The sequence below is a fragment of the Tupaia chinensis genome, unplaced genomic scaffold, assembly GCF_000334495.1.
Source record: "Tupaia chinensis unplaced genomic scaffold, TupChi_1.0 Scaffold000033_1, whole genome shotgun sequence".
NCBI lineage: Eukaryota > Metazoa > Chordata > Mammalia > Scandentia > Tupaiidae > Tupaia > Tupaia belangeri.
Window position 1 is genome coordinate 2,507,120 of NW_006159463.1, and position 9,547 is coordinate 2,516,666.

The window sequence follows — 9,547 nt, forward strand, 5'->3', positions numbered from 1 at the left end:
TAGATGTTAAAACATTAATATGCAAAAATTAGAAGTAGATTTGATGCATTAAGCTCATGAGAAAATAGAAAAAATATAAAGTAGTATTTGGAAGATTACTATTTATAAATTATATCTTAGCAAATTCAATAGCAAAAATTAATTCCTATATTCTTTATAAGTCAAATGATGTATAGCAATAGAATGTTTAAAAGAAAAAGAAAAAACTAATTCTTACATTTTTGCTTAATTTTTTAAATTTATAAACCTTCACATTATAATGTTGATGTTCTAGAACTGACAAGATACATGAATAAAATTCTATATGTTTCTATGTTCATGTTTTTAAATTAATGTGTACATTGAAACAAAAATTTCTGGGGAATTAGGTAACACTAGAATATACAATGACTAAAACCATCAGGTCTGAAGAAAATAAAACTCCCTAATTGTTCTCATCAAAATAGATGCATGATAACTAATGTCTTAATAATATGTTATATAAATATAATAGTTACATATATAATAGTTATATATATATAATACAATATAATGAATTAGAATCTTGATTTAGTAAGCCAGGAAACCATACTAATATAAACATTGGCTTATATAGGTTTTTAAATTACAAATTAGACACTTTCAACTTAATCTTTATAACTGAAACGTTGAATCGTATCCCATACAATGACGGAAATAAAAGGTTATGGTAAATATTGTGGACAGTATTTATTCATTTATTTGTGGAGGGAAGATGGTGGCCACCAAGAGGAAACGGCGTGGGGGCTTGGCGATACAGGCGAAGAAGCCTAAAGAAACGTAAAAGATGTTGGGACGCCAGCCAAGCAGCGCGTGGTGGCAAAAGAGGTAGAGGAAGAAGAGAGAAACCGTATCTCGAGCTCTGTTTGCAAGGGCAAGCGGAAAAATAAGGAACAAATTCTCATCTTTTCTTCCAGAGGAATTAATTTTAGAACAAGACATTTAATGCAGGACTTGAGGACGCTGATGCCTCACTCTAAAGCAGGTACTAAAATGGATCCATAAAGATAATTTGAGATTAATGAGGTCTGTGAAATGAAAAACTGCAATAAATGTATCTATTTTGAAGGCAAGAAAAAAAACAGGATCTCTATATGTGGCTTTCAAATTTCCTCATGGACAATCTGGTAAATTCCTTGTTCAAAATATTCATACCCTTGCTGAACTAAAGCTGACTGGAAACTGTTTGAAAGGGTCTTGGTCTCTTTTGTCTTTTATCCTGCCTTTCATGAATTACCACATTACGCTTTATCAAAAGAACTCTGAATTCAGATCTTTAGTACACCACGGGTATCATCCTAAAAGTCAACTATTTGCGGTCTCAGGTTTACTTTCAACATTTTGGATAATAGGATATGGTTTCGGAACTTTCACATCATAGAAGAAGATGCTGCTCTTGTAGAAATAGGACCTCATTTTGTTCTAAACCTCATACGGATTTTCCAGGGAAGTTTTGGAGGACCAACTTTATATGAAAATCCTCACCACCAGTCACCAAACATGCATGACATATTATAAGATCCATACTGCTGCAAAATACAGAGAGAAGCAGCAAGTGAAGGATGTGCAGGAGCTGAGAAAAAAGAGCCAAAGACTTCTTCCACATGATCCCACTGAAGACGTTTTTGCTTTAAAGCTGAAGAGAAACCAGTAGAAATACAGTGGGTAAAATCAGAGCCAAAAGTCGATTCAAAGGCAAGACAGGTTTTTTAAAGGTTTTTCTAACAGGGTATATGCACGCATCAGAGACAGAGAGAGAAAATGAGAAATCACTCCCTCCCTGGAGGATGGGCCATGCCACAATCCCTTTGTCTCTGTTCTCCTAGGATTTGGGGCATGTACACAAATGTGCCTAGCATGATTTTCAAGTAACTAGGTCCAGCATGAGAACCATGGTTGACCATTTGGGAGTCCAGTGCCTTAATCACCATGCCACATGCTGAACCCAAAATTTTCATTTTTCTTTATTTATGATAGAGCACGAGGGAGAGATAGAGACAGAAATACAGACAGAGAGAGAGGGAGACTCTTCACAGGGTCTGGTTTTGGTTTTGCCACTACCCTTCCCCCAGTTCCCCAGCCCATCAAATTCAGACCCTGGGCACTTAGGTGCATTTCTAGTATGTTTCAGGCTGACCAAGCTGGGGATTTGAACTGTGGTCATCAAATGCTATCCAGCTTATATTGACCAGCACTTTACCACTGTTCTGTGGAGCTCAGCCTATATATCATAGTTTATGAGTGAGTTTGAGAAGAAATAGAATATTTTTTGGTTACTCAAGATTTATCCAGGAATTGAACTAACCTTATAATCTCTTTTCTATGGTTTTCATCTTTTAGTATACAATAAGTAGTTCATCAATATTTACAGAAAATCTAAATAAAATAAAATTAAAGATGAAAGTCAAAGAAAGATGAAATTAGTGTCTGTACATATCCCGCTCTCATATGAAAATAAGCTCCAACTACTCTTGCAGGTCATCCTTATGATCACAGAAAGAGGCCATTCTTCCTGCATCTATCCATCTTTACCTTCCACAACTTCCATGTTACTCCCTCACCACTCTCCACTCTTCTTCACACTCAGTATATCTATGCACAGGCATTCGTATATGGACAATACATCATTAAATGATCTACCTCAAAATATCTCATCTATGATGTGGATGTGGTGTCAGTCCATTCCTTCAACTCAAAGCTTCTTTAAAAATGGAATATGTTACCTGGAAGAAGCAACCTCTTTCTCTGGAATGGCACAAAGTACAGACAATCTTCAAAGGGGACAAAGATGGGGTGATAAAAAAATTGACGGAAAGAGGTAGAAAAGATGGGAAGAAAATGTGCTGTCATCTTCAGGATAACTTTAGAGGTAAGAATCAATTTGGTGAACTTTGAACAAATACAAATGATACAGGAAAGTTTGCATTCTTCATAATACTCCATATTTACTTCAAGTCTACACTGACAGTGCAGGAAGTAGCTACTCTCATTTACCTAATCATGGGATCTGGGAAAAGGTAGCACTATTCTAACATCCAGAACAAGAACCACAAAGGTCAATAAAATCTCTACCTAGACTAGACCGAACAATGTCCTCGTACTCTTCATTTAAGCACTGTCCAATATATGGTGAGGGAGATGCCTACAGTTACCTCCAAAACTGTGCTATAATGTTACTTAAATTAATTTTTTAAGTTCAACTTTTAAATTTTTTAATTTACACATACTTTCAGGGTAATGGCATAATAATCAGATCTTTAATATATCTATCATCTCAAACATTTATCATTAATTTGTGTGGGGAATATTAAAAATTCTCTTTTTAGCCATTTTGAAATATACAATGAATTATCATAAACTATGGCTATCTCACTGTGCAATAGAACACCAGAACTTATTCCTCTTATCTAATTTTAACTTTTGGATTTATTAACCAACATTTCTTTACTCAACCCTTCTCAGCGTCTAGTACTCACAATTCTGTATGGTGGTCATAAGACTCTCGATGTCTATGAGATCGACTGTTTTATTTTCCACTTGTGAGTAGAACATGGTGTATCTCACTTCCTATGTCTAGGGCATTTCACTTAATATAATGTTTCTAAACTTGTTAGATTCTCTGGAAGGGCAGGATTTCATTGTTTTTAGTGACTGAATAGCATTTCAAAAAAATAGATTTATACCACACTTTCTATTAATTTGTCTGTTGATGAACACTTTTTACCTGAACTCATCTTGCAATATACTACATAAAAAGCTGAAGTGAACTACTGGTAAAGTGTATTTAGCATTGCTCTAATAGGGGACACAGAAATAGGATGGCCAGACAAAGGACTGAGACTGGAATAAATCACAAGGGGAGGAAAACTGAATATAGATTTCTGGGGAAGAAGGAAGAGACTATTGTTATATAAGGTGGCTGAAAGAAAGGAGAGAAACCAAACAAGAAGGCCTCCAATTCTTCTCACACTCCTGGAGAAAAACTTGGGAGCAACACACCGAATACAGAGTTGAGATGAGGTCTGCAGTAAACGGGATGGAGAGCAGGGCAAGGCCCAGTGTAAACATTAGGGTTGTCTGCTGACACAGCAAGAACTCACACACAAAAGAATTTGCCATATGTCCAAGCTCAGAAAACAAACAAAATCTAAAAGTAGGTGTTACGGTGAAAAGGAATAGAATTTGCAATCTTCTAACTTTCACAGAGTTACAAATTGTTTTCATTTTTACTGTTCTAATACTAAAAATATATATTTTCGGAGAAAGAATAAAATTGAGTTTATTGTAAAAATATGTACCAACACAGCATTCATAAACATATAAAATTACAAATAAGGGACTATTTTTCAGCAGAGCAATAGGAAACACGGCTAATATATCTCCAATTCACATGTCTGTGAGCTCAATATGCATTTGAACCTTTCACCTCAAATTAATCCTGGAATTTTCATTTTTATTTTGAGAGAGATTTTTTTTTTTTTCCGGTAGGATATGTGCACTCAGCATACAGAGAGAGGCAGTAAGAGAGAAATCACCACCCCCTCCCCCCAGCCCTGGGAGGGATGGCCAAACTCCAATCCCCTTTTCTCCATTCTCCTCTAAGGATTATGGGTACACATACATATGCTCCTGGTAAGAGTTCTAAGCCAGCGGGTCCAGGACTCAAACTATAGTTGACTATGTGGGAGCCCAGTGATGTAACCATTATGCTATCTGCTGGTCCCAATCCTGGAGTTTTCAAATAATATCTTTTTTCTCTCTCTTATACTGAAGCTACAAATTTGATCTCATGGAAGAGAGCAGAATAGTATATACTAGAAGCTGGGAAGGATAGGTGGAAGAGTAGGATTCAGAGAATTTGGTAACAAATACAAAATTACAGCTACATAAAAGGAATAAATTTTAGGGTGCAACAACACTGTAGGGTGAGTATATGTAACAATAAGTACTGTACATTCCAAAAGAGTTAAAAAGGGGGATTTTGAATGCTCCCAACAACAAACACAGACACATTTTTGAGGTGATAGAAATAATTGCCTTGATTCAATAATTAAATATTGTAGAGATTTATAAAAATATTACATTGTATGCCATAAATATGTACAATAAAAATGGTAGTTAAATATAATAACAATAAGAAAACAATGCTCACATGTTCTTCTAAGTCAGGCGCTATCTTCACAGATGCCCTCTTCTGCACACTTGCAGGGAACCAAACTCAATGAAGTTTCTTTTATGCCATATTCCATTATAAGGATGCCAGCATTTTCCCCAACCATGCCATTTCTAGAGATTCCTAGACTTGAGTGTTCGGAATACCAGAGCAGAGGTTCTGTGGGTGGGCGAAAGCTGCGTGTTTCCCAGAGCTATGGCATGTTTAGTCACCGGATTCTCCTCATGAAGGTTATTTTGGCCCAGAAACTCTGGAAGTGCATCAAGAGCCCCGTTCTGTTAGATTCTGCCACTAAAGTCCCTCACAAAGTGGCAATCAAAAACACTCCAGGAAACAAATGCAGACAATTCTATTTCACTTTCCTTCTTCTGCAAAATAACACTTCTGAACTGGAATATTTCTGTTAATAGAAATCAGTCTTTAAGTAATGTATGAATTCATTAAAGATTTCTATTACACTATCAATAATAGCTGTAGTAGAATAGCATGAGAATAAAGAGAAAGGCAAAATCTAAACATAAAAAAACTAATAGCTCAAACTCTGGTTAAATGAGCACAATTGAATTTTGAATCATCAGAATTAGAATTCATTGCCTACATTCCTTAAATTTCAGTTGTTCTCTCTTACGTAGTGTACTTTACTAAATATTTCCTTTCCTACAGCCCTCTACAGCTCTTTCTAGGTAACTTGCTCTTTTTCATTCAGGTTCTTATGCACTCTCCCAATAATTCGTTTTTGTTTATAAAATACATTTTTAGCATTTCTAATCTTAGAAATATGCCAAGAGTTTCGTAAGTAAATAGTTCATGTGAGATCTGGAAAGGAACAAAAAGTGTTTCAAATACAATTCAAACATTCACACAAACATACACCCTACCCGACCAAAGCTTAGTTTTGGCCATCTTATTTCACTTTTTATTTTTAGTTTTCTATAGGGAATGTGCACTTACCAGAACAAGAGAGAGACAGAGAGAGGGAAAGTAAGAAATCACCCTCCAGGGGATATGGCCACACCATGATCCTTTCTCTTGCATTTTCCTCTCAGGATTCTGGGTGTGCTTGTACATGTACACAAGCCCTGGACTCGAACTGTAGTCAGCCATGTGAGAATCTAGTGTCTTAAACACCACACTACTTGCTGGCCTCGTGAGTGCATATTTTTAACCCATGAGGACAACATTAACAAAATGATCAGACTAAATGCCATTTGCATCTTATAGGATAATTAAAAAATGGGACACTTTTTTTAAAAAATAGCCTTTCTTATTCATTCTGAAAGGAACCATGCTATTTTGTCCCACACATCTTTTGTCCTTTGAAATCTTATAAAAAAAAAGGTATGTAGGGGCAAGCAGGTATAGTGGGTAGTGTACAGTGTATTGGTCTAGAAGCTAAGGTACTGTGCTCCCACGTGGCTAACCATGGTTCAAGCCCCAAATCTAGTGTCTTGAAAAATCATTGCCAGGTACTGTGCTATAGGGCGTAAAATCTCATGATGAGAACAGAGGAAAAAGGATAGCAGTGGGTCTATGCTCCCTAGAGGGCGATTTCTTATTTCCTTTTCTCTATCTCCAGTGAGCATTACGCCCCATGGCAAAATTTAACACAATAGGCAATCAATATATCCTGCAATTCCTGTCAATTTGCCAATACTTATTTTCTGTCTATGCTGAGGCATAATTATTACTTGCCCAGAGTGTAACATTTGCTTTTATTTAGCCTGTAACAATTTTTTATAGAAACCTGTTATTATTTTCTAGAGTTTGTTTTCATTTCATTGCTATACAATAAACACATAAATACAAGCACACACACATGATAAGTATCTTCCTGTATTATTTATACCTGTTTGTATTAACTATAAAAATTATTTCAATTCACAAAACACATTTTCCATGTGTGTTTTCTCTCGTTTGTAGTTTATAGCAGTCTGGGAAGTGGAACGTTATTATCCTTCTCTCAAAGTTCAGGAGACTAAAATGTTCAGAGGTTAAATCTACTCACTCAAATTCAAACAAATCTAAACAATTTGTAAATTTCAGTCTCTGAATTGAAACCTTGTCTTTTAAAAGCAGCTCTGCAGTGTATTCATTGCTTATTGCTTAAAGTCTTCTTAGGTCATGTTTTCCTTAGATAAAACATGAATAAATTAAGTTTTTTTTTTTTTTCTGATCTAAGTGTGTACCTGTTTTAGCCATCAATGGGATGTGCTTAGACATGGATTAAAATTGTGTTTTTAAATCTCCTATATTTATTAAGTACCAGCTAATTCACAGCATAGTCCAAGATAAAAATTCAGCCTTGACTAAACCAAGGATATCTTGCTTTAGAAGGGTTAACCACATTAGAATCATTCCATGTAGGCTCTGTTAGTGAGGCTTTTAGGTAAGCATTAAAGAAAATGGGAATGATGTATTGTATTTCAAGCTTTCAAAAAAGGAAGAAATTTCCTATCTAAAGAATAATTGGTCACCAGAGACTCCAATAGTCAAGTAAACTAGTCTAATAACCTAGGAGATAACTGGACTCATAAACCAATGTATCTAATTTCTACGAACTTTAACCCTTTGGATTGTGGATAAATGGGACATGAAGGCTTATCTACTGTGTGTAACACTAGAAATTGATTTTGTTTTCCCTAAAGAAACCACTACAAAAATGATTCTGTCTAGCAACAGAGCTACGGTTTGTTATACAAGTCATGCCCTGAATTTAGGCATTCATTTGTTTAATCCTTGTGGTTGTCTTTGTTAGTCCTGTGTTTTGACTTTGTAAATACCAAGAGCAGAGAATAGACTTGATCAAATTTTAAAGCTATGCCTATTATCATCAGAATATCACATATGTCCTTTCTTTATCGTATTACTATTATGTGTTCTATTGTTTAAAGAATTATTTGTTGTTTTATTATTACTACTAATTTTAAATTTGACCAGAGGGACAGAGAGAGAGAGAGAGAGAGAGAGAGAGAAAGAGAGAGAGAGAAAGGGAGAAAGCAAGCTACCAGATCTGGGACTCTAACCGTGGTCGGCCATGTATAATTCACACACACACACACACACACACACACGCACACACACACACATACATATATATCTATATATATCTATATATATACTATCAAATATACTATCAATAAATTCTGCTTACATGGATTAAATTTGTGTTTTTTAATATATACAACAATTTTAGTGAGTTGTATTGCTCTGCAGAATGACGGCAGCAATTGTAATATATGCTCATATCAGTAAAGTTTTATTTCTGTCACACTTTTTTCAACACTTAGCACCATCTAGATTTCTATTTTTTACCAGTTTTACAGGTGCAAAGTGATAACTTGCATGATTAATTACTAATTAGTTGTGTTTCTCTTTATGTGCTGTTTCTGAGAATCCCATTTTATTCCATTGAGTTATTCATACTTCCTGTGGCATAGTTTTGTCTTTCAATAATGTTAGATTACCTACTTCTCTCCTCTTTTGTAAGACTGAATTCTCTATGGATAAACAGTTTCATCAGGTCAGGCCTTTAAACAGATTCTACCTTTAACACCTCACCAGAAACTACCACAAAGGAACAAGAAATGTTAGGAACCAAGAAAATATCTCTACCTCAAAGGAAAAGAACACCTCTTCATTATCCACAGACAGTACAATGGAATTCATGGTAATGTTAGATAAAGAATTTAGAATACTCATGGTGACAAAGCTAACAAGATGCAAGAGAAGAGAGACAACAAACTCCAGAAGATGCAGGAGAAAAGAGACAAGTACCAGGAGGGGGAAGTTCCTTCATGATCTTAAAGCGAAAATACCATAAAAAAGAATCATGCCCCACTGTTAGAGATGAAGGCTATAATACAGGAAATCAAAACCTCCCTTGAAATATTAAAAGCAGATTAGATCATTGTAGAAGATCAAATCTCAGATGTAGAAGACAGAACCTAGAAAATTTCACCAAAAAGACAGAAAATAACCTCCCAAAATAAGAATAATATACAATAATATACAAGCAATACTAGATGCCTAATCATCTGGATAATCAGTATTCCATAAGGTAAAGAAAAGAATAAGGACATTGACAATCTATTCCATGAAATCCTGAAAGAAAATTTTCCTAACATAGAGAGCTATTCAGATATCCACAATCAAGAAATACATAGGATTCCACCTAGAATCAACCCAAGAAGATCTTCTCAAAGGCACATCATAGCCAGATAGACCAAAACCACAGACAGAGACAAGATAATAAAATTGATGAGAGAGATACGTCAAGTTACTTTCAAAGGATATCCCATCATGCTAACATTGGACCTCTCATCAGAAACAATGCAAGCAAGGAAAGAATGGGAAAAT

At 35.2% G+C, this 9,547-nt stretch overlaps 1 pseudogene; it reads left to right on the forward strand.

Moving 5' to 3' along the window:
* The first annotated feature begins 733 nt into the window (after window positions 1-733).
* On the forward strand, window positions 734-1,731 carry LOC102491490 (ribosome biogenesis protein BRX1 homolog pseudogene; annotated as a pseudogene).
* Window positions 1,732-9,547: the final 7,816 nt, after the last annotated feature.